This window comes from Papilio polytes, unplaced genomic scaffold, assembly GCF_000836215.1.
Source record: "Papilio polytes unplaced genomic scaffold, Ppol_1.0 DF821400.1, whole genome shotgun sequence".
Classification (NCBI taxonomy): domain Eukaryota; kingdom Metazoa; phylum Arthropoda; class Insecta; order Lepidoptera; family Papilionidae; genus Papilio; species Papilio polytes.
The window spans coordinates 4,625,316-4,649,204 of record NW_013527804.1 but is presented as its reverse complement, the minus strand read 5'-3'; positions in this window follow the sequence as shown (position 1 = coordinate 4,649,204).

Genomic DNA, 23,889 nt, shown 5'->3' with positions numbered 1-23,889 from the left:
TGCACCTGTTACATTCATTACTACTTATTACGAATCTGCCACATTCACTTTTGTGACGTCAATCAACAAAATTTATCCCGGTCTTATAATAAACCAAAATGTTACATACCTGGTATTTTGTTTTAATAAAAGTATTAGTAGATTTTGTTCATTGTTCATTTATTTTCTTTATCCATTCTAACTAAGCTCTTTGCTTGTGCTCGGGTATAGTTCACGACAATAGTTGAATAGCGGGATTCGAATCCTCGACCGCAAGATTGGTAGTCCGTACCCCAAACCATTAGGCTATTGGCGCTTAATTACATTGCTTACGAAAACTTCTGTACAATACTTTTGTTGACTAAAACTAAGTAAAATACAACATACTTAGTTATCACTTATTTATTTAATACTTCTTGTACAAATTTTACAATAAGCTACTAAAAAGATTTGCGCAAGGGCGGCCTTATTGCTAACAGCAATCTCTTACAGACAAGACTAGACTAGACTAGACTGAAGCTAGACAAAAACTTAGTTACAATTTACAATATATACAAAATACTTACTTTTCGTTGACTAAAACTAAGTATTTTGACTGAATAACTTGAGTGTTTTAACATAAATTTGCAACAACTTGAAATATTAAATTACTCTTCATCATTAACAAACTGTGAAAATGTTGACTTACTCTACTCGTGAATTTCATTACATATTTATTTCCTACTTGCTTTCACCCGCGACTCCGTCCGCGCGGAACTAAAGAAACAAATACCAGTATTCAACAACCAGTAACAAATTCCATACTATCCTCTACATCTATGCCAAATTTTATCACAATCCGTTCAGCCATTTAGGTTACAAACTCTAACAAACATCCACCCATCCATCCATACATCCTTCCTTCCATCCATCCATCCATCTAAACTTTCGCATTTATAATATTAATATGATTATTTGTCAAACTTCTGTAGGAGAAGATAGCAAAGTAGTACGCAAAAAATCAAAATTATTGAACTTTTTTTAAATATCAACTTAATTAACTAATTTATTAATTTATTCCGACTAAACCGTAGGCTTGTGTTGATATGGTTTTAAACACACATTATCCGTTAGACATTAGGTGGTGTAGAAAACTAAATTTAATATTAAAGTACCAAAGCAAGTACCAAAGTACTATTTCCTCTGACCAATAATACGCTCGAGCCTAGTTGATAATAGCAGTAATTTGCTGCTAAACCGATGCAAACACTAAAGTGATTTGTTGTAACTAGAGTTGTAACGGAGGCCATTTTAACGGATATGGATGCGGATGCGGAGGTCAATAATAAAATATTAATGAAATAAAAACTAAACTTACGTTAAATCAAAATACAGATTGGGACATAATTACAAGATACAGTTTATTCTGCAAATAAAATGTATAACAATTATAGTTAGTTGACATACAAGCCTGCGCAGGTCGCATACATGTTACCTGATCGCCCTACTCGCGTTAAAGACGTAAATCAACCTTCGTTATAACTCTGCATAAGAAATAACGGAAGCTGAAGGTGCGGAGTTATTTCTTGCAGAAGTTCCGCATTTGCGGATGCGGAAGCGGAGTTCCGTTACAACCCTAGTTGTAACGTTGCGTTGTTTATCTACGACTGCGGTTTCAAAATTACTGCCCGATCTGCAGTTACTAACGACTACACTTCTGTTTTACAAAACTAGACTACATTTTCATTATTTTGAACAAATAATTAGCGTGTGACAAATGATAACATTCGGAGCGAAAACTAATGACTTTAAGCTATGTAAGTTTAATTCACGGTAATATTTTAAACTAATTACAGTACATATCGAGAGATTACTTTTTTAATTTTACAGAATGTGTATCACTAGCTTTCGCCCGCGACTTTAACGACGCGTGAAATTTTAAAAAAAAGTAAGCAGTCTATGTGTTCTTCCAGACTATCCTCTACATCTGTACCAAATTGAACTGATTTCGATGAAATCCGTTCAATCGTTTAGGATGGACACTCTAACAAACATCCATCCATTTTCACATTTATAATATTAGTAAGATTAGTCAGATTGTTCAGCACAAATAATTAGGGTAGAAAATATTAATATATGGCGATATAACTAATGGGTTTTAAATATATTGAGTGTTACTTAAACATCAGTATATCACAAAAATAATTTGCATATATCTGCGAGTTTGGGGAAAAACTGGTGAGATACTGCCTCACTCAGATTTGACGATTACTAAGGGACTATAGCACAACATTTAGTCTGAGAAATCTACACTTAGCATGTTTGTTACTTAGTAAACGTATAGAAAATATGAACGTTTGTGTATTTGAAGTTTGTTGAAATTTAGATACATAAGGCAATTTTAATCGTACGTGTAATATCGTTCATTTTACATTAGACGGTTAATTTTGTAAATTTGCATTTAAATAAAGCTCGATGAAGTTCGATGTAGCCTCAGAGCAATCTATTTATTCATGGCTGTAGAGGAAATAGTGAGAATTGCGAATCGTCCGGAGTAATCGCCTGTGTTTTCGTTCACCGTATCAAATGGACTACAATTGAATAAGCGTACATTCGACAGAGATTTGGAGCGAAATGGACTGCATCTATCGTTCAATTTTACTATTGTTTTTATACCGTAAAATGGCAAACGAGCAAGCAACCACCTGATGTCAATTAATAGCAATGTAACAGAAACTAAAATCTAGTAGATTTTTTTTTAAAGGTGACGAATTTTTGTGATACGCCAGCAGAAGTTTTGTGAGATTTTCTCATTTCAGAAAAGTTGAAATAAAGCTAGATAAAAATAAATAAGTAGTAGCGTCCACCCGCTATGTAAAGATTTAGTACGTTTTGAAATAAAACGAGCGGAAAATTCATTCATTTATGTACAAAGCTTACGTTTCAGTAAATAAGCCCCGGATTATATTTTGGATTTGTGTTACTCTGATTTATGAATAAAAAATTGAATTATTTTCGAACTTCCTGGAAAACCGAATAGAGATTTTTAGGTTATATTGTGTTACATAATACCTGATTGTTTAAAACCCACTAACCATTATAATTACAGCAAGTTTAAACTGTCAGTTTTAATACATAATTAAATGTGGCATGTTTTAATATTCTGTTGTTCTATTCATATCAATTTGTATTTTGTTTTAGTATTCGCTTTGAAAGTTATGCCAACTAATTGATTAAGGTTCCCATTCAAGAGCTTTTCCTATTGAATTTTGAGTGCCAATTTGTCGTCTCCTCTCGCAATATTTGTTCAGATGTCTTCTAAATCAACTAATATATCCTATGCAGACAAAATAACGACACAATATCTCTGTACTATCTTGCTGTATTGTAGCCAAATAAGTTGTTTGAACTATATACTCAGTTTATTTGGTAAAAAGATAAATAACATATAATTTTACCGTGGTTCAAAAAATGGAACCTTCGATTTTATGTAGTTTCCTTTGACTAAACTATTACGCAACTGTTTAGTCTCGCTTTGATTCCTATAAGTTTATATGGAGGTGTGCACACTACTCGATTTTTAGTTGTGCAACTAAACAGTTGGATTAAGAAACAATCGACAATCGCACAACAATGTGCCATAGTTTAGTCAAAGGGGTGCACGCTTTTTACTTTTAGCATTTGACAGTCACCTACATGTAAAAATTTAAATTTAGACTGTTGGTTTCTGTATAAGTGTCGCTACCAACAAGTGTCGAATCCGACAAACTGTCAATAGCTTAATTAAGCTGTCAATCAATGACACGCAACGCCAAATGCAAAAAACTGGCGACTGGCGATCTCTCGTGCAATGTTAACTGTGTCGTTCATTACCTAATACTCTACGATGACTTATGTTGTTACGATTTTTCTTGGCATTTATTCAGTAATAATTGAAATTTGACACTTAAAAAAACAAATGGAAGAAGCCTGTGTTTTTCCAAACTATCCTCTGCATTTATGGCAAATTCCGTCGAGATCCGCTCAGCAGTTTAAGCTACAAACTCTAACAAACATCTGTCCGTTCATCTAAACTTTCGCATTTATAACATCAGTAAGATTACATTCAAAAAGTATTACATTACTGAAATTTAGCCATTAGATTGTTTAGTGACATAAAAACGTCTTTTACTTGCCTCTCCCGACTTCTGATCGCGATTTCACAATTTAAATGGATTCATAAATTTGTTAAAAATCCATTATTTGTTTAACAACAATTTTGAACAAAATCAATTCAACCAAATATTAAAGTTCAAAAGTTGAAATTTTCTGAAACTCGAGTACATTTGGAATTCTATCCAATAAGTCTTAAATCCCATTGAATTATTCTTACTAAAGATGACTTACAAATGTCAAACAAACTTCTGAGGGGATAATCCATGTAGAAATCCGTTTTATCTCTTCCGTACAGGATTCCACTTCCAAAATACAATTATAATTATGTTTTCATGTGATGAGATTACTCAAGTGCTTGAACATTTGAGGCACTGACGCTCGAATAAATCTATGGTCATAGACCAAAGCAACGATAAGTACATTTTTACTTAATATGACTTATTAATCTTATCTTACTATTCTTTCTTCGTACAAATATTGTAAATGCGAAAGTTTAGATGGATGGATATGTGTTAGAATTTGTAGCCTATACGGCTGAAACGATTTCGATGAAATTTGGTATAGATGTAGAGGATAGTCTTGAATAACACATATGCTACTTGCATTTATTTTTTTAATTTCGCGCGCACGAAGTTGTGGGCGAAACCTAACAAAGGTATAATCATTAAAAAATACTCTTTCATTTGGTTATATCAGAATAACTACATGCAAATTATATGATTCTTATTTATAAATCGAGTATTTCATTTTTTAATAATGCCTTCAAGGTTTAATTGTTCGTCCTATAAAGTAATGAAATTGCATTGATTACCTGATCTATGGCTACAGAAATACATTCTTCATATTTAAGAAACATTTTTCATACAATGTGAACTAATTATGCGGTAAACGTATGGCCATTTGTAACAGTGTAGTGCAGTAATTTTGATGTCACAGTCGTGAATGTACCGCGCAATGGTACAACAAATCACTTTAATGTTTGCATCGGTTTAGCAAAAGATAACAGCAATTTTCAACTAGACTCTGTCATGTTTCTGGTTTGAATAAATCTCACGTTTGCTTATTAGTTTATTTCGTTATTTACTTTGTATGAAACGTTAGTTATATTCATCATCCACCTGACCGTATCCCTTACGTATGGTCGGCACAATATGTGCTGCTCTTCCATACATCTCTATCAGTCATCATGTCTGAATCAACTCCTTTCTTAAGCATATCCTCTTTCACACAATCCATCCATACTTTCTTCGGTCTTCCTCTACCTTTGTAACCATCCACATTCATTCTTAATACTCACTAGTTTATGCCCCTGTCGTGTTCTTAACTGTGATGTTTTGGCTTTTAATTTTTTACAAGCCGGCCGCCTGCTTGACGCCAAACCCTCTTAGGGACTACTTAAATAATATCTAATAACTATATCATTTATTATGCTTCATGATTTACAACGAATTTTACTCTAATAGTTCTTAAATTGGATTCTAAATGCCTACAATGTTTTGATTATTCCAAGAACCGTATTATTAGAGTTGAGGAATGCAAGATTATTATCTATTTTTTACTAGCTTGCTTTAAAAAGATACTTAATTAGTAGTCTATGTGTTCTTCCAGACTACCCTCTATACCTATACCAAATTCAGCAGTTTAGGCTACAAACTCTCACAAACATCCATCCATCTAAATTTCGCTTTTAAAACATTAACTAGTCAGATTGTGTTGTTATATTTTTTCAAATGTTTGCAAATTTTTAGATGATAGACTATGTGAACTTAAAAAAATTAACAGTTTAGTTTCACTATTCCTTTTTTTTTCATTAATTCATATTTTCATCATCATTTTCACAGTGGTAGTGCCCGCTTTAACATCTTCGCACGAATGGGCCGGCTCGCCCCGACAATACCACGACAACACAGAAAACAGGCGTGAAGTGGAAGCAATTCCGCGTTTCGTCTGATGAGTGTGGTACCGGAGACCTTATGGGAGGAAGGGACTAACCCTTTCCATCGTATTTTTAAGAGGAAAGGGTGGAAAGGAAAACTGGATTTGACGGTGGAGGAGACGCATAGATAGGAGAAAGGTTCTCTTTATGTGCGTCTCCTCCTCCGTCAATTAAGGGTAGGCAACGCATATGCAATTGCGGATGTTTATGGCCAGCGGTCGCTTTTCATTTTGATGGATTCAGGTGTTTGCCACCTTATATTTTAAAAAAGAAAAAAACATTAAAATCCACAAATCAAACTGTAGTTTTTTTACTTTTTCAGTCCAGTAATAGAGCTGTATGAACTAGAATAATTATTCTCCGGAGTGCCATTTTAGTGTGAATGTTAAAAGTTGAAGAGTTCATTAATTTTTATTACGTACGTTAGTATTTAACGCCAGCTTAACTAGGGACTCGTAGGCTACAAAAAAGCTATATTTACTACAGCACTGGCTTTATGGTGGTCATTTGGTTTAATTTGTAAAACTTTGTATATGCAAAAGGTTCACATTTAACATAAACATTTTTATTAGTAAGCAAGCTTCTGCCCGCGTAAAATTAAAAGAATAGTAAGCCCATTTGTTCTTTCCAACTATTCTCTATACGTCTATGCCAAATTTTATCAAGATCCGTTCAGCAGTATAGGCTACAAACTCTAACAAACATTCATCCATCCAGCCTTAAAATTTAATTTAATTTATAAGATAACGACGCGACAGTTACGAGAACGTATTCGTAACATCATCGACAAAATTCGTATGACATTTGTTGATGTACTTTACGTCCGGTCTCTACCGCCTCTGCGCTGCACCAATCTAATATGATCTCTATGTTGTCATAAAAACTTTATCACAAATATTCGTGACTAGTTAGTTGTTCCCGTACGACTTCATCCGTGTGAAATTATAAAAACTTCGTTTTATTGTTTACATTTGTCAAATTCTCAAATGCAAATTTCAAAATTCAAATGCACAAATGACAACCACGACAACATTGCTTATTTGATGCTGTCAACTTGTAGTTTATGGTCCCTTTCCCACATGAAGGTTTTTCCAATCTATTTAACCCCCAAGTTTAATAGCGTGGAGATACATAGCCTAAAGCGTGTCTTAAGTTTAGAGCTTTTTATTAAAGAAAGAATTATTCAAAAATATGCTGTGATTGCAGATATCTTAGGCAACAAAGAAGTGTGTGTTTACGCTTTATTATATTAGTATAGATAGATTAACAGATTTTGTAGTTCTACTTACCAAGCTAAATCATTAATATTTGAAATTAAATACATTGTTAGTTAATATTGTTGAGATAAGATTAATTTTAATATCCTTTTAGAAGTTATTAAAACTTGAGTTTGATGTCAAGTGGGAGGCAGAACTCTTAATTACAGTGTGGGCTTACTAAAATTTTACATGTCACAACAAAACGTCTTTATTGTTTAAATTCGTAATTTACGGGAACATTTGTAACATTTTCATAAATTGCTAGTGGTAACGACGATTAACTAATATTTTTAAGGATCGTTTCCACTGCCATGATTAAAAATATTGTTTCCTAATTTTTCAATAGAATTGTAGAGATAACAGTAAGTTACTTTATTAACAAGATATACATAAATATATTTACCAGACTGACAAAAAGGACAATGTTTTTTGTATGTATTTGGGTTTGTATGTACATTCCATTGCGAGTGGTTTTGACCAATAAGATGTCAATCCATTCACCTTTTCCGGAATGTCATAAGGTCATACATTTTTATGGTAATACATGTAAGCTTTAATAATATTAATCATAGGCGATCAAAGATTTAAAACACGTGTTTAACTAAACACATTCCAGATTAATTTTTGAGGTTAACCTTCTATCAAAATCTGTATTTACTCAAATTCTCTAACAGCTTCAATTAAGCTTAGACAATCTATTTATACATTGCAGCAGAGAATTCCGAATGGTTCAGAGGATTTGACATTATTTACGTGATCCAGTTCAAATGCAGTACATTTAAATTAACAGTTTGAGTATTATTTTATGCTAAATTCACAGCATAAGTTATATTAATGTGTTAAGATAACAGCTACTTATAACGCAGCTAACCTCTACTATTATAATAAAGCGTAAACACACACTTCTTTGTTGCCTAAGATGTCAGCAACTACAGCATATTTTTGAATTGTTCTTTTTTTAATAAAAAGCCCTACACTTACGTCACGCTTTAGGCTAATCACGCCATTAAACTTAGGGGTTAAATATTTTGTACAAAAATTCTAATGTGGGAAAGTGACCATAAGTTGCTGCCAACATCAAGAAAGAAAGATTGCTAAGGTTTGTCAAATGCCATTTTGACATTTGTTATTGATAATTTGATAACTGTAATCAATAAAACAATTTTCTTAATTTCATGCGAATGAAGTCGCACGGGAACAGCTAGGAAAGTATAATAATATTAGATTTATCCCGTGGCTCAGAATTAAAAAATAAAACATTGGTAAACAGCTTATATTCTTCCAGACTATGTTCTACATTGTGCCAAATTTAATTGAAAGTTTTTAAGCCGTTCTGGTGATACGCTTAGTAATAAGCATCCATCCATCCAAACTTTCGCAATAATAAAGTTAATAGCAAAGTATGGAGTATGATTTGTACTTGATTTAATGATTATTCACCTTTTTGAGTACTCCACACCTTTGACTAAACAAACTCACAACTATTTTATCGCGCTTTGATTCCTATGGACATATAAATTTAGGCACACTACCCGATTGTTAGATGTGCAACTAATCAGTTAAATAAATTAGCAAAGCAAAGGGCAATCGAAAATCGTACAACGGTTGTGTGATAGTTTAGTTTAAAGGCGATTATTACGTATGATTATTAATAACAAATATACGTTGTAAAACGTTACTCAATAAAATTCAGAACTCTCTGTAAATACACGTGTTTTTTTTCTACGTGTTCGTTACGTAGTTTGCGCTACGATGCCACCGGTAGACCGAAACTTGAAATAACAGATTTATATATGAAAAAAAATCAATTCAATACGTAACAAAATCCTTTTACCGCCAATATCAGTTGCGTAACAGTTGCGGTTTTAGTAACTGCTATTTTATGTTTTTATATGAGATTTTCTGTACAATTGAAAAGGCCTAAAATTGAACCAACATTATTATTTTTGCTTCAAAATCTGTGGTAGATATCACGGACCCGGCATTAAATTTGATTTTTATAATGCCTGTTATATTTTTTTTTGTCGACAAAACTTTTTACATAAACTCTATGTATTTATTCGTAAAAATAAGTGCAATAGTTACTTTTGTAATTTCGATGTTTGTGTGCGGCACTAAAACGTGGTGAATCGATTCTATTTCGGATAAAAAAAATAATGAGACGTTTTTCTATTTAATTATAAATAAGAGTATAATCCAACAAATGCTTCTCAGCATAAATTGTTTTATTTCATACAAATATATTTCTTTTTACATTTTAAATAACTAAATAAGCAAGATTACTTTTTTTCCATTAATACGTAAGTTAGACGTAAGCTTATAAAAGCTGCGAACCTTAAAAGTACTATCATAAAAAGTTCTAGTTTACGTAGCTATTTGAATTCCCAGACAAAGGCGTTAGTAACGTCTTTCAAGGTTACGTGTTAATTATTAATTTATATACCAAGTGCTTGATAAAGGAATAATCAAAAAATGTAAAGAAAACTTGGAGATAGTAAACAAGTCAAGTGCTCAACTCTTGAACCACTGAAAGACTGTATCTAAATCAGATATAGAATATTGTCAAAAATGTAAAGAAACATATTCCTTTAGAAGACGTAATTTACTGTCAACATTCTCGGTAAATGCTTATCCTATAATATTATATTTCCATATGTTGTAAAGAATGTGGGAAAGAGATAAAACTGGAATTTACTTGGATTATCTCGTCAGAATTTACTCTGTCATTTCTTAGGTCTTTATTCGAGATCGTTCCTTTCGAGGGGGTGCGAAAATTTTGAATGGAATTTTATTCCTTACACCATCACATTTTTAGGTGCATTTTCTGCTTTAGAAACAACAGACACAATAGTGTTCTAACACTTTACTGCAGTTTGGTTTCTTGGTTTGAAAAATGAAAGTGAAATTTTTGAGAAAAATCTCTTTTTTGTAAAAATCCCGTTTGAGAATTTTGAAACAATACGTTTTAAGCATCCAAAAAAGTAATTGTTTTCATTTGAAATAGTGTATACTGTTGTCAAGAGCGTAAGAAATGGTGCAACTTTCAAGTGCAAAGTTTGGGATTGTCTTCTCAAATCTCTCGGGAGCTTTTAGAAAGTTTTAGTATTATGGTGTTTCGGGTAAGTTTGCTTATAACAAGAGTTTTTATTAGCAATGACACGTGATCCACACAATAAGAATGTAATAGAGTTTACCAAGAAGGATCTGACATCGATAAGTACAAAAGTCCTATAGTAAAAAAATGTTTAGTTACTCATAAAATTCATATACACTTTTTTGGAATTTAAATATGTCACATTTTTTTCATCAAGAACTTTTATTACGCGCGCACAATTTTTGTAGTCGCACTTTTAATTCTATGAGCTTATATGGAGGTGCGCACGATACTCGATTTTTTGTTGTGCAACAAAACAGTTGAGTTGTCTGTAAAACAATCACATAACAGTTATGCGATACTTTAATCAAAGGTGTGCACCCACTCAAATAGAAGTCAATACAACAACCATTAATTTTTCTACAATACCCATGCAGTTTCAGTACACCGGAAATGGTAGCGACAACATCCATAATATTGTTTTGATACTTTTTAGTACGTTTTATTTAAGAATATCGTTAATTAACAGATTATACAATTCCGCATTCAAATCTTGTAATTAAATTTAAGTAATTATCCGTCGGAAATAGGATGATAAAGTTTTATTAGAACAAAAACGAATACGATGTTTCATGTTCTAAAGTTATATGAAATCCCAAGGTTTTACTATTCCCTAGCCGAGGGAGTAAATTAACTAACTTAATACTCTTGAAGCTTATCTCGCCGGCTCTCATAGTCGCGTTAAAATTATGAATAGACTTGTAGCCGCAAAGAGGAAATTTAAAAAATAACTTATCACATGATAACGTTCGAGGAATAGTTTAGTATTTTATAGTGTGAATTTAATTTAAATTATAGCATTTAAATTTCGTTATCAACTGGACTCTATACATATAATAAAATTGGAATGTCAGTAATATAAAGAGATAAATTCCAGATTTCAGAAAGATTATGTATCTGCGTTGCTGATAACGAAAATTGCATTTAAAAAAATTGTTTGTCTGTCTGTCCGCAAGCCGCGTTTGTTCCGGGTAATCTTCGAAATAGGGACCGATTTGAAGGGTAGCTGACATAGATGGGCATATTATAGACTACTTTTCATCTTAATATTGCGTGGACAAAGTCGCGGGCAACAGCTAGTTGAAAATAAAATGGTTAATAAAAATTAACACCACATACTTTTATGATCCTTTTTTTATTAGATTTCTATGGAAGTTGTAATCTCTCTTATAATTCGTCCAGTGCATCTAAAACTGATATAAAATAGGTACTTTTGACATCTATATCTTCTCTTCTAGCTCCTATCTGTGTAGTAATAAACCTAATCATCTTTAAATGTTTTCCTCTATTCTTGCCAACGATGCCTAATTTCAGATGAATCAATTTATTTTTATCCTCCCTTTTCAATAAAATTTAAAAGTAAAAATTGTAAGCGCCAACACAGACGTCGATAATTCAATGCAAAGGTAATGAGAATTGAAAACAAGCATTGATTCCAATTGAAACTCGATATTGAAATCGGCGAGATCTTTGACCGATAAATAAGATGGCTGTATTAACTTTAAAACACAAAAGAAATTTAAAACAATACTGAATACCCTTAAGTAACTAAAAGAAATTTAAATAACATCGTTGAACTTGGTTCTTTGCTTTGAGTAACAAGGTTATTTACAAATATATATTTAAATTGATTTGCGCCTGTAGAAATTAAATACTAATATTATAAATCAGTTGAACAAAGAAACATAGTGACTACAGTTTTTTTTTGCTATCAAATACGATAAAACTTTTTTTACAATATTTACATACTTTTTATATGTAAAAAGCTTCATAAGCTGGAGGTACGCGTTTAATATTTCGTGTTATTATAATTTTAAGTAGCGACTGTATTATCTATACTATTATAATAAGCGTAAACACTCACTTCTTTGTTGCCTAATCTATATTATTATAAAGAGTAAACACACTATTTCGTGGCGTAGGATGTCAGTAATTACAGCATTTTTTTGAATAATTCTTTCTTTAATAAAAAGCCCTACACTTACGTCACGCTTTAGGCTATATATTTTCACGTCATTAAACCCCTGAGTTTATATTTTGTATTTTATTGAGTAAATATTTTGGATAAAAACCCTAATGTGGGAAAGAGACCATAAGTTGCTGCCAACATCAAGAAAGCAAAATCGCCATAGTAAGGTAATTGGTATTTTGACATTTGAAATTGATTATTTGACACAGTAAACAATAATATAACATTTTCATATGTCTATGCGGATGAAGTCAGGGGAACGGCTAGTTTTAAAACATTTGTTAAACGTGAACAAGAAATATTCCATTACTTCGACCTGATTTCCTTCAATACTTCTGTTCTTTAATAAATCACTCAACCTTTAAATTGTTATCCGGGGAGTATCTTAGACAAATTGACTTGTAAGCCGCTCCGGTAATATTTTAAAATTTCGCCCAAAACCCTTTAGATTTACGAGCGGATTGTGTAAATTGGAAAGCGGTAAACGGACCGCAACAAAATTACTTTATTTCGTTTTCGTTTAAAAAATGTCAATTTAACATTTTTTATAAAAAAAAAATTAAAATGTCCCTTGAAAATGATTGAGTTTGAAACAAGATTTAAAAGAAAAAATGACGGGGTTATTAGGAGATGAAGAATAGTATGGTGAAAAAATTTTGATGACAAAGTACAAGATACAAGAATATTGAAAATGATTCTTAAATGTTTTTTTTTTTCTTTATAGCAGAGAAAAGTGTAAAAATTTTACAACCAAAAATCGGCAATTTGTGATTTAATATTTGGCAATAACCAGAGGGGCAATTTTAATGGTTCATCATAACGTAAATGGTTGCCAGTGTAGGCGCTAGGCGCTGGCAATAACGTCACAGATGCGTCAGAGTGTCAGCCGATGAGACACAAATATATTGCTCTGGTAAATTACACACTTTGATGTATTACTCATCATTCGATTTTATTACAAACTAGCTTTTGCCCGCGACTTCGTCCACACCATATTAAGAAAAAAACACCCTAAAATAAGCCCGTCTACGTCAGCTACCCTTTAGTCAAAGTCCAGGCAAAAGATAACTCGGAACAAACGCGGCTTACGAACAAACAGGCAGACAGGCAAACATTTTTTTAATGCGATCTTCGTTATCAGAAATGCAAATACTTCATCTTCGCGAAATTTGGAATTTTTCTTTTTATATTAGAAACAGATTTTGGATTCAAATAATTTATTTTTCATTTTTTTTCATTTTCAATTGTATTATTATGTATAGATACTCGTATATAGTTAGATACAGATAGAAAATCAGCACCAACATTGACAGAGAGATTTTCCACCGGGTAGTAAGGAATTTGGAGTTGACTAAACTATCGCAAAACTATTGTGCGATTGTCGATTGTTTCACAGCCAATTAGAGTAGTGTGCGCATCTGCATATAAGCTCATAGGAATCGCAGCGCGATTAAACACTTGTGCATTAGTTTGTTCAAAGGTGAAAAACAAGCGCATATAGCTAATATGGTTCTTAAACATATCCAGGGTTTCAAGGTTGAAAGGTCAAACTTGTCTAAAACAGAAAAAACATTGAGTGATGGAATTTGTTAATAGTAGAAGTATTTCACTTAAAATTCTTACAAATCACAATTTCATTGCTTTATCACACAATTTTACTTTTATCTCGTAAAAAAGGAATAGGTTTGATTCAGCGTAATGCTCAATAAAGTTTACGATTATTATGTGCTTAAATATAACTTCCTTCTTATACCGTCAAATATGAGATTTAAGAATTTTTCTTGTTATGTAGTTACGTTTTCTATTACCCATATTTTTTTTATAAAATTTCGGAGAAAATTTAAAAACTCCTGTTGTATTCATAGCAAAATTTATTTCACTCATAAATGCTGCTCACATTAATCGCACTCTTTGAAGATAGTAAAATGAGAATAAAATACGATGTCCATTCTTATTACAATTCTGCACACATTTCTGTTAATGGAACTCTTATCAATAATGTAACATTGCAGGAAATTGTGGTTTTAAAATATTAAGAGAGCGTTAAAAAATCAGAAATTAAACAGCTTGTCATTTTACTATCACCTTTAATTTTTCCATGTCCTTTTGAAAGATTAGATTATTTATAAAGTTAACAAATAATTTAAAACGAACGTCGGATTATAATCTGGGAACAGCGTTATACCGAACAATGAATAACTGCTTGTAAATGAACCGGCTAGGAATGGCGACGTTTGACAAATTGCCAGCCGAGATTCTCTCGACGGCGACGTCCATAAAACTTATGCCGTAAGGATTAACAACAGAACGAAAGCTTGTTAGATAACATGTTAAACTCTAACGAATACGCACATTTTTTTAACTAACTACGACTATTTCGTTTATATTACCGTATAGTTGTAAATATTATTAGCTAGCTGTTCCCGTGCGGCTTTTTCCGCATGAAATTATAAAAATTCTATTTTATAGTTTACATTTGTCAAATTATCAACAGCAAATGTGAAAATGACATGACATGATGTCAAACTATGGCAACCTTGCTTCCTTGATGTTGGCAACAACTTATGATCTCTTTCCCACATTAGGGTTTTTCTCCAAAATATTTACCCTTAAGTTTGACGACGTGAAAATATATAGCCTAAAACGTGACGTAAGTGAAGGGGTTTTAATTAAAAAAAAAGAGTTATTGTAAAATATTCTGTAATTGTTGACATCTTAGGCAACAAAGATGTGTGTGTTTACGCTTTATTATAATGGTATAGATTAATAGTCCTGCTAAATATAAAACCACTTTATTTGTTGAATGACTTTTTTATAAATTAAGATGTAATAATATAAAGCAGTGATATTTATTTAAATTGATTACCAAAAGATTTTGTTAAGTAAACTAGTACCAAAATAAATATAGCGACTTCATTACCATTCCACAGTCGCTACTGCGAATAAAACGGGCTTTATCCTTATCGGAGCTGCTTGCATTTGTAACACGTCTACCGTATTCTACTCTCAATCTCATTTTTTGATAACACCTTTGTTTACTATCGCGCCAAAAATAATACGGTAATTATCATTACACGTTACTTTAGTTGTTTTAGATACGAAATGAGTATATTGGAGGAAGTTTTAATGTAGCTTGAGTGGTATAGAAATTAGGGAGTACGAGGTTAGCATGGTACCGGCATGTTATGAGGAGGGATGAATCGTATGTAACAAGAAAGACGTTAGTTGTGAATGTGGTACACCGGTCGACGTAGACTTAAAAAGACATGAATGGGTTGCGTGAAAATTAATTAACGCAAGAATATGCCTTATGTCGGGTCTTACTAATTATTTTGTTATGTACTTACTTACAAGGTATTTGTATAAGGAAAATGCTTTCTGAGAATTTTTTAATATCAATCAAGTTATCATGTCGATCCTATTAACATAAGAACCCTTATCCCTACTGAGGGTCGGCACAGTATGTGCTGCTCTTCCATACATTTCTATCAGCCGTCATATCTAAATTTACTGTATTCCTAAGCATATCCTCTTTCACAATCCATCCATACTTTGTTACTTCTAAACGGCTTCATATAAAATTTGGCAATATGAAGAGGACAGTCTAGAAGAGCACAAAGGCTACTTACTTTTTTTTTTAATCCATGTTCGCGTAGTTGCGGTCGAAAGCTAATAGATTGCAGATTAGCTATGAGTCAATGATATACGCAACTAAATAACGTCACATAAAGCATACGTCATTGCATTTTTTAGTTATTCGTATATTTAAATAATGAACAAGCACTTTGAATTATTCAGCAAAGTAAAGAAATCACGTATAATTGTTTTGCAAATAAAACTTTTGATCCTTCAATTTGCAGTACTATAATAAAATTTAATGGAACGATGACGTAAAAATTGCTTCATGACTTTATTGGACTTTATACCTTTTATATTATTGTGGTTTTAAAAATGTTGATTCATGAACCGTTTGTCTTAAAGAATTATAAAATATCAAATCATTTTATGATGAGAAGGTAAGTAATAGGTTGCATGGTATGGGCATGTTATAGGAGCGTCGGTGGCTCAGTGGTTTAAGCACTTGATTTGTAATCTACAGGTCTTGGGTTCGAATCCCGCAGTACCAATGTGATTTTCGATTTATCGAATTGTAATTAACCTTACTGATTGCTGTAATTAACCTTAGTGTGCAATAAAGATATTCTTATTCTTAATGCTGGGTATATGAAATTTCAAAGTTAGTACACCTCAAGTTACATTTAAAAAAGGCTTTTATAAAGTTATCGAACCAATAGTAACAAATGTTGCTTACGCAGAAGAGACTTTTTAGACTTAGTGATCAAACTTACAAAGATGAAACTATATTATTATTGTTATATTTAGATTGGTAACAAGAAATTGAGACGAACCATAAAAGGGAAACTAAGTAATATAAAATGCAAGTAACGTAATTACCTTATAAGTAGCGATGACAGTTGGTATAGAAATATTTACCGAGAATCTTAGTAAGTAGTTTTTCCGTAAAGGACTATGCTCTTTGGACAAATGAACATATTTGATAGCATATATTTATAATAAACATGGTACGGTATTTCCCATAAGTAATCAGTGAATGTAGCAAGTAAATTTGAACTTTGGCTTGACTTATAGAGTTGGAAATTTCAGGTTAAGAAAGTTAAAAGTAATTGAAGGAATGTTTTAATCTTTAACATTTTTGATATGCTCGAATTTAAAAAAATCGCCGTAACGTTGCAAAAAGTATATTGCCCTCACATCCTTAAATAGACTAGGCGTTTGCTCGTTTGTCACCTTATTGTATAAAAAAATCTTGCCTAGACACTTACTTTTTTAATAAATATGCCTTTGGTAAAAATGTATTAAGTCAATCAAATACAGTCCTAACAATTGCTTGTGATGATAAGTTTTCTTATAAATAATTTTCTATCAATATCGAGTATTTCAATATTAAATAGTATCCAAGTATTATTATACTCGTGTTAATAAATTATCTTCCGCAATCACTTTCAATACTCAAAGAATAAGTTTCAACATAGATTAAAAACTTTTGTTTTAACTTTCTTTTCATGTCGCATGTCTTTCTTCTCGGATCTATTGTGAATCATTAATTATTGTAAGTAGAAATGACATTTTTTAATAAAATATACTTTCAAAGTGTTCTACCGGTATAGAAAGAGTATCAGCTCACTATATGTTCTCACGGTAACCTACCCAAGTTATGTGTGACTAGGCCATATTACATGCTAGCCTACTGCGGGTTGATTTCACACATATCTATAGCTATCGCTTGCGACTCCGTCGACGTGGAATTAAAAAAAAAAGTGAGTAGCCCATGTGTCCTTTCAGACTATCCTTCATATCTGTACCAAATTTCACCGAAATCCGTTCAGCCTTTTAGGCTACAAACTCCAACAAACATCCATCCATCCTTCTAAACTTATGCATTTATAATATTAAAAAGATTAGTTAGAAGTTAGGTTAGATTTCACGTTGTATTACAATGTTTTTCTTTACCGTTAGAAATACAGCTTCTATGTTTCATTACAATTGGCTAAAATGCTAATCTTGTTTATTTCCCTTTTTATTACAATAGCAAAATTACTAGACCACAATTTTATTAACTACTAGCTTTTGCACGCGACTTCGTCTACGCAATATTAAGAAAAAAAGTAGCCTATAATATGCTCCTCTATGACAGCTAACCTTCAGTAAAAGTCGGGTCGAAATCGGCCCAGCCGTTTCGGAGATTGACCTTAACAAATGCGGCTTGCAGACAAACAGATAGACAAATAATTTTTTAATGCGATTTCAGCACCGCAACACAAATACATTATCTTCCCGAAATTTGGAATTTTTCTTTTGATATTACAAACAGACACTCGAATTTCATTATCTATAGAGAAGAAGATTTTACCTACATACACGTATTATTACGATTCAAACAATAGATATTAAGTTAACAATGTATATGTTTCTATACATTTTATATGATTCACAAACGGCTTGCAAAGTCATCAAATGGAGTTATGTACTAAAATCGTATTATTTTATTTATACACCTTTGCCACTTGATTAAGCTATCATCGACCTACCGTTGTCCCTACGGAGGGTCGGCACAGTATGAACTACTCTTCCATACATCTCTATCAACCATCATATGAACTCCATCGTCTTTCACATAAACCATACTTCGTTCGGATTCGGTATACAAAGCAAAAATTAAATTAAAATCTTGGTTGTTAAAATTAACGTACGAGGACACAGAAGATATTCTTAAGAAAGTATTTTAAATTCTCTTTTATTATTGAAGTTTTACTTTTATTTTTTCTGTAAAATTATATACTTAAAACTAATGGCACGTGAATATATTATGTATCACTTTAATTGATTTGTTGCCGTCTAACGAATGTTTATTAAATCTTAAGAGCAGGACCTTCGCGATACAGGCTGCGCCTAGTGCGGGGGTACTGATTACTAAGATAGTTATTTCCTTTGTATCCACAAACAAAGCAATACAAATATACCTTCTATGTATTTATATTCTTGGATTTAAATAAATTATTTTTCATTTTCATACTTCTTTGGTCTCCCTCTAACTTAATAGCATTCTATCTAATTAAAATAGAATATCAAATCAATATAGATTTTATTAATTTACTTCATCAGCTAATAAACTAAATGAAATGCATAAAAACAAGACTTGCTCGTTTTTATTATTTTTATATGCAAAAGATCCGGTGCGACAGACCGCAAAATATTTGGAATTCTCAATACCCACTTATGTAAGAGATTTAGGCGCCACTTTTTTATGTTTATCAAATTAACATAAACGATAGCAACGATTTATTGATGATATTTTTATTTTGCGACGTCTGTTATGAGGAGATAATGATGTTTCTCAGTAGTATATTTTTTATATTCATGTTATTTTATTGTGTATCCGTATGTGAATATAATAAAAATATTCTGCGAACAATGTTTAGTTATTTAAAAAGATTTTATGGATGAACAGATATGAATATAAGCTTTAACGTTAACAATAATTAGTACATCAGTTTAAATAAAAACGTGCGAATCTTTTTGGAGATGTCAAAATTGTGTAGTTAATTCAAGTTCAATTTGATAATTACAGATTAGCAAGGGCTTAACTGGGAATAATACGTACTCGAATTTAAAAGTATACACACAAGTATGTGATTTTTTGTAAAAAACACACCAATGATCTAAAACCTTTACGCCTTCACGGGTACAAAAATAAATCCACGGTGACCGCAGAGAATGAAATTATTCTACTTAATGTTAGTAATTAGCGCGACTGATTGTGTTTCTCGCAACAAAATATAGAATTAATTAACTTGTATATTGCTTTGTGACAGAATTATATAAAGTCTTTGATATTCCTTTGTTTATATTGAAATTATTAATAGTAATAAATGTGGACAAAAATAACCCTCCATAATTTTGAAGGAAAAGTAACATCACTCGTCGTAATTGGTTAAACCGTTTAAGTTACACGTTCAGTTTCAACTGTACAATTCAACTGTGTTGAATGTAGCCAAAAAGGTAACTGATCAGATTAATTGACAATTATAATATTACACAAGCATTAAATGTTCAACTGTTCGATAAATCTGAGCAAGAGTTTTGACTTCATAATAAAAAGTAGTCACTTCTTCAATTCATTATTAGCAACAAAAAACCGTTATAAATTGGGAAAATACAATTCAAACGATGTAATCATTTTCTTTAAGTAATTGTAGGAACAAACTAGTTTTCAAAACGTAAACATGTCACAAATAACTGAAGCTACAAAAGATGAAGCACGCTTTGTAATACTTTATTTAAAGAGAACTTTTGATACAAAGCGACTTTCAAGTACAAAGGATATCGTATAAGCTATTGCTTAAAGCGTATTTTTTCGCCCAACGACCATTTGAGTTTCCAATTTTGTATTCGGGCCGTTGACAGTCTTTTGTTTTCAGCGAGCTAAATAAAGTAGGTCTTTGACTAAATTCAGGGCATAAATATGAGTTACAAATTTTATACATCGGCTTAGATAAAGATTATTAAATACAAAATAAACTAGAAGTACTAGAGAAATGTAATTGTCATAGGAAAGGCGTGAATTCATACATGTCAGCTGATAGAGGTGTATGAAAGAACATACATACTGTGCCAACTCACCGTAGGGATAAGCGCAGGTTGAATGATGAAAAGGTTTTGTTAATTAGAAGTTCTACTGAGTGTCTTGTCAATGTTTAAAAAAATTAGATTCGATAACAGTTGCAGTACATATTTGCGTTTTTATAAAGTTTTTTAATAGTATTACTTCATTTGGAAATGCTTTGACCAAAATGTTTTAGAAGAATATAAACAACAATATAGTTGAAGCTAAATTTATGTAATTAAAACCGAAATAACAATTGTTACGTGAGATTTTTACGATAAAAAATCATACGTATAGTCTGTGGTAAAATTTTCATGGATTACTTTTATTTCAGGAGTTAAAATTGAAATACATTATTTATTGGAAACATTCCGTGAAACTGGTAACATTATATTCATTTAAATTTACTAGGAAAGGTGAATATTTCATTTAACCTTTATGTACAGAAAAATCCGTTTGTAGAAAATTGATTTTATCCGGTATTGTTGTGGTAGAGTCGTATCAATGTAATGGAAAAAAATTAGAGATTTTAATATGATGTCGTTAAACACATTTTTATATGAGCATACGCCCCGCGAGAAGCCGGCCGTGTTGGTAGTAATTGGTAAAACATTTAAATAGTGTGTTATGGCATTTTTAGAAACGTCATCATTTACAAAGACAAAATATCCCAAATGGAAACCTCATACTCTGGGACTGGTAAAATTTGAAAACAGTTCTATATTTAGCCTTCTACGACGTAATATAAATCGAAACGTAAAGGAATGCAGATACAACAAGCTCGTGTCTTTGTCAATAAACAACAAAAAGAAAAAAGCTCGTAAAAATAATTCAGTGCTTATCTACAAGAATCTATGGTAATCAATGAGGACATAACAAGTTGTGTTAAGTGATTTATGCACATGTCACCGGCAAATCAAGTACCCCGCCAGTTTGATACTTGCCTAAACAAATTGTAATGACTTGGGAAATTGTTTATCGAACGTACTCATTCAGAAATTGACGTGTTATGTTTTTAAAATTTATAATAATAAAATTTCATTGGTTGTTTCGGTGTAATCAGTGACCAGTCTGCGATTTTCTTTTCTAATACAAGGATGCAAGCGTTCGGCGGAAACACCAAGGTGATCAACGATGCTTTATTAATTGCATAAAGAGTTAGAAGCAAGGGAATATCACCTTAACAAAGTATCGAAATATACGTGTTGTTAACGAATTGCCTAGGCATATTATCAACGGGCGGTATTCGGGATTTACCGGTAACATATACATGATTTTCCTTAAATTTTTTGGTTATCTTTATAGACCATAAAGCGGCGCCGCACTGACCCCTAATATGAAATCCGTTTGGATCCGGTTGACGTTCTTAATTCCCTTTTTGGAAATTTTATGTTACACGTCTCGAGAACTTATTTGTGTCTTGAAGTTTCTGAATAATATTAGAATACTTTGTATTTAGCATTTATTTATAGTCTTTGTCTTATAAATGCGAGATTAGAGGTTTAATGGGTAGATCTTTGTTGCCAAGTAACTCTGAAACCATTGAAAGAATTAAGATTAAATTTATCAAAGAATAGAACGAAGTCTGAAAGAACGTATAGCTTATTTATACCACGGAAATAAACAGCTTCCAATAAATTGATTTCCTTTTTTTCTATTGTATTATTTAACAACGCTGCAACGAATTAAAAAAAAGCATTAAAAAAAACATATACAAAAGTATGTAAATAGAAGACCCTTTAATGCAGTCTGTTTTCGTAAATAACGCTAAAATAGTGCACTTAAATCCTTGAACAAGGTGAACCACCTAATGCAATATCACGTCGAGAATTTACAAACAAAATTCTTTGAATATTAGCATGCGGATCTAACGTCGGTGTACACAATAAAAAAACTGTTCATTTCGTACATGATGAATCACATGTAAATCCCGTGATGATAATTCAAAGAAACGTCCTTCATAAAGGCACCTGCAGACGATATTAATAAATAATTATGAATATTATTAAGATTATAGATTTGTACTTTTTATTTTCGTATATTTTAGGACTCATAAACTATACTAGACCGATTTAAAAAATTCTTACACCATTGAAAAGCTATTTTATCAGAGTAACATTGGCCATTTTCACCATTTTTTTTTCCCACCGGACAAAGTCGCGAGCAACAGCTAGTTCTACAATATGATAATACTTTTATTACATTAATTTTAATAGAATAAGTATTGATTTAAAGTAAAGAAAAAAGTTATTTGCTGTTATTAATTGTGCTTTTATATTTATTTTTAAAATTCAATAAAATAGTTTTGTTAGGATTTTAAAAACTTATACACAGTTTTTTTTTTGTGGTTAATTAAAACATGATTATTTATATTTATATTTAAATGAAACCATAAAAGTGTTTGTTATCTGTATATTATTAGTAATATTATAAAAATAAATATATGTCGAGGTCAGTTTCAATTTACTAAGAAAACATTAATGATAATTATATAGGTCAAGCTATCATGGCCGGCAGCCGCGTCCTTTCAGCATGGGGCTTTGGCAGCTTGGCTTTAGGCTTTCTGTTGCCAACATCCCGTTTAGAGCATTATAATTTACAACCAAGGGCCTGTCCCACCACTCGCTGATACAATCAGATAGCGTAGATGACGTCACTATCTAATAAAGAACAAATCCGATATTCCCATCACATATTTTACACGTGAGATTATTATCTGATGAATTACAAATTTGGTGGGACAGACCCTAAGTGTCCTATATTTTTAAAGAAACTGCTACCTATATTTGGTCATTGTTCCTTCCTCTATCAGTTATTAATAACTCTGAAATAACCTGTCAAAAGTCTTTCGACCATTATAACTAGGACTACTGCCTATAATTGTAATTTGTCAAAATTTCGGAGTAAAAAGACCTTAAACAACTGAATACTAAAAATCAATTATTTCTTAACATAGAGGATATTTATTGATATGTAAAAACTTGTTTAATATTATTCAATCATAACTAATAAACTAACGCTTTATGAGTTGAACTGAAAATAAATGGTTAATTATGATCAATACATTATGATTGATGCGACTTCCTAAATTAGAAAATCTCCGATAAAGACATCCATTTAATATTCTAATTTTATATCAAATCCACTTTATTTTTGCGTAGATTATTATGAATGTTAATGACTTCCTTAATTTTTTTTCTTATAGATTTTCTGCTCATCAATCGATTTACACTGTGTTGATACCTAATTATATTTTTACAGTTGAACCTCGAT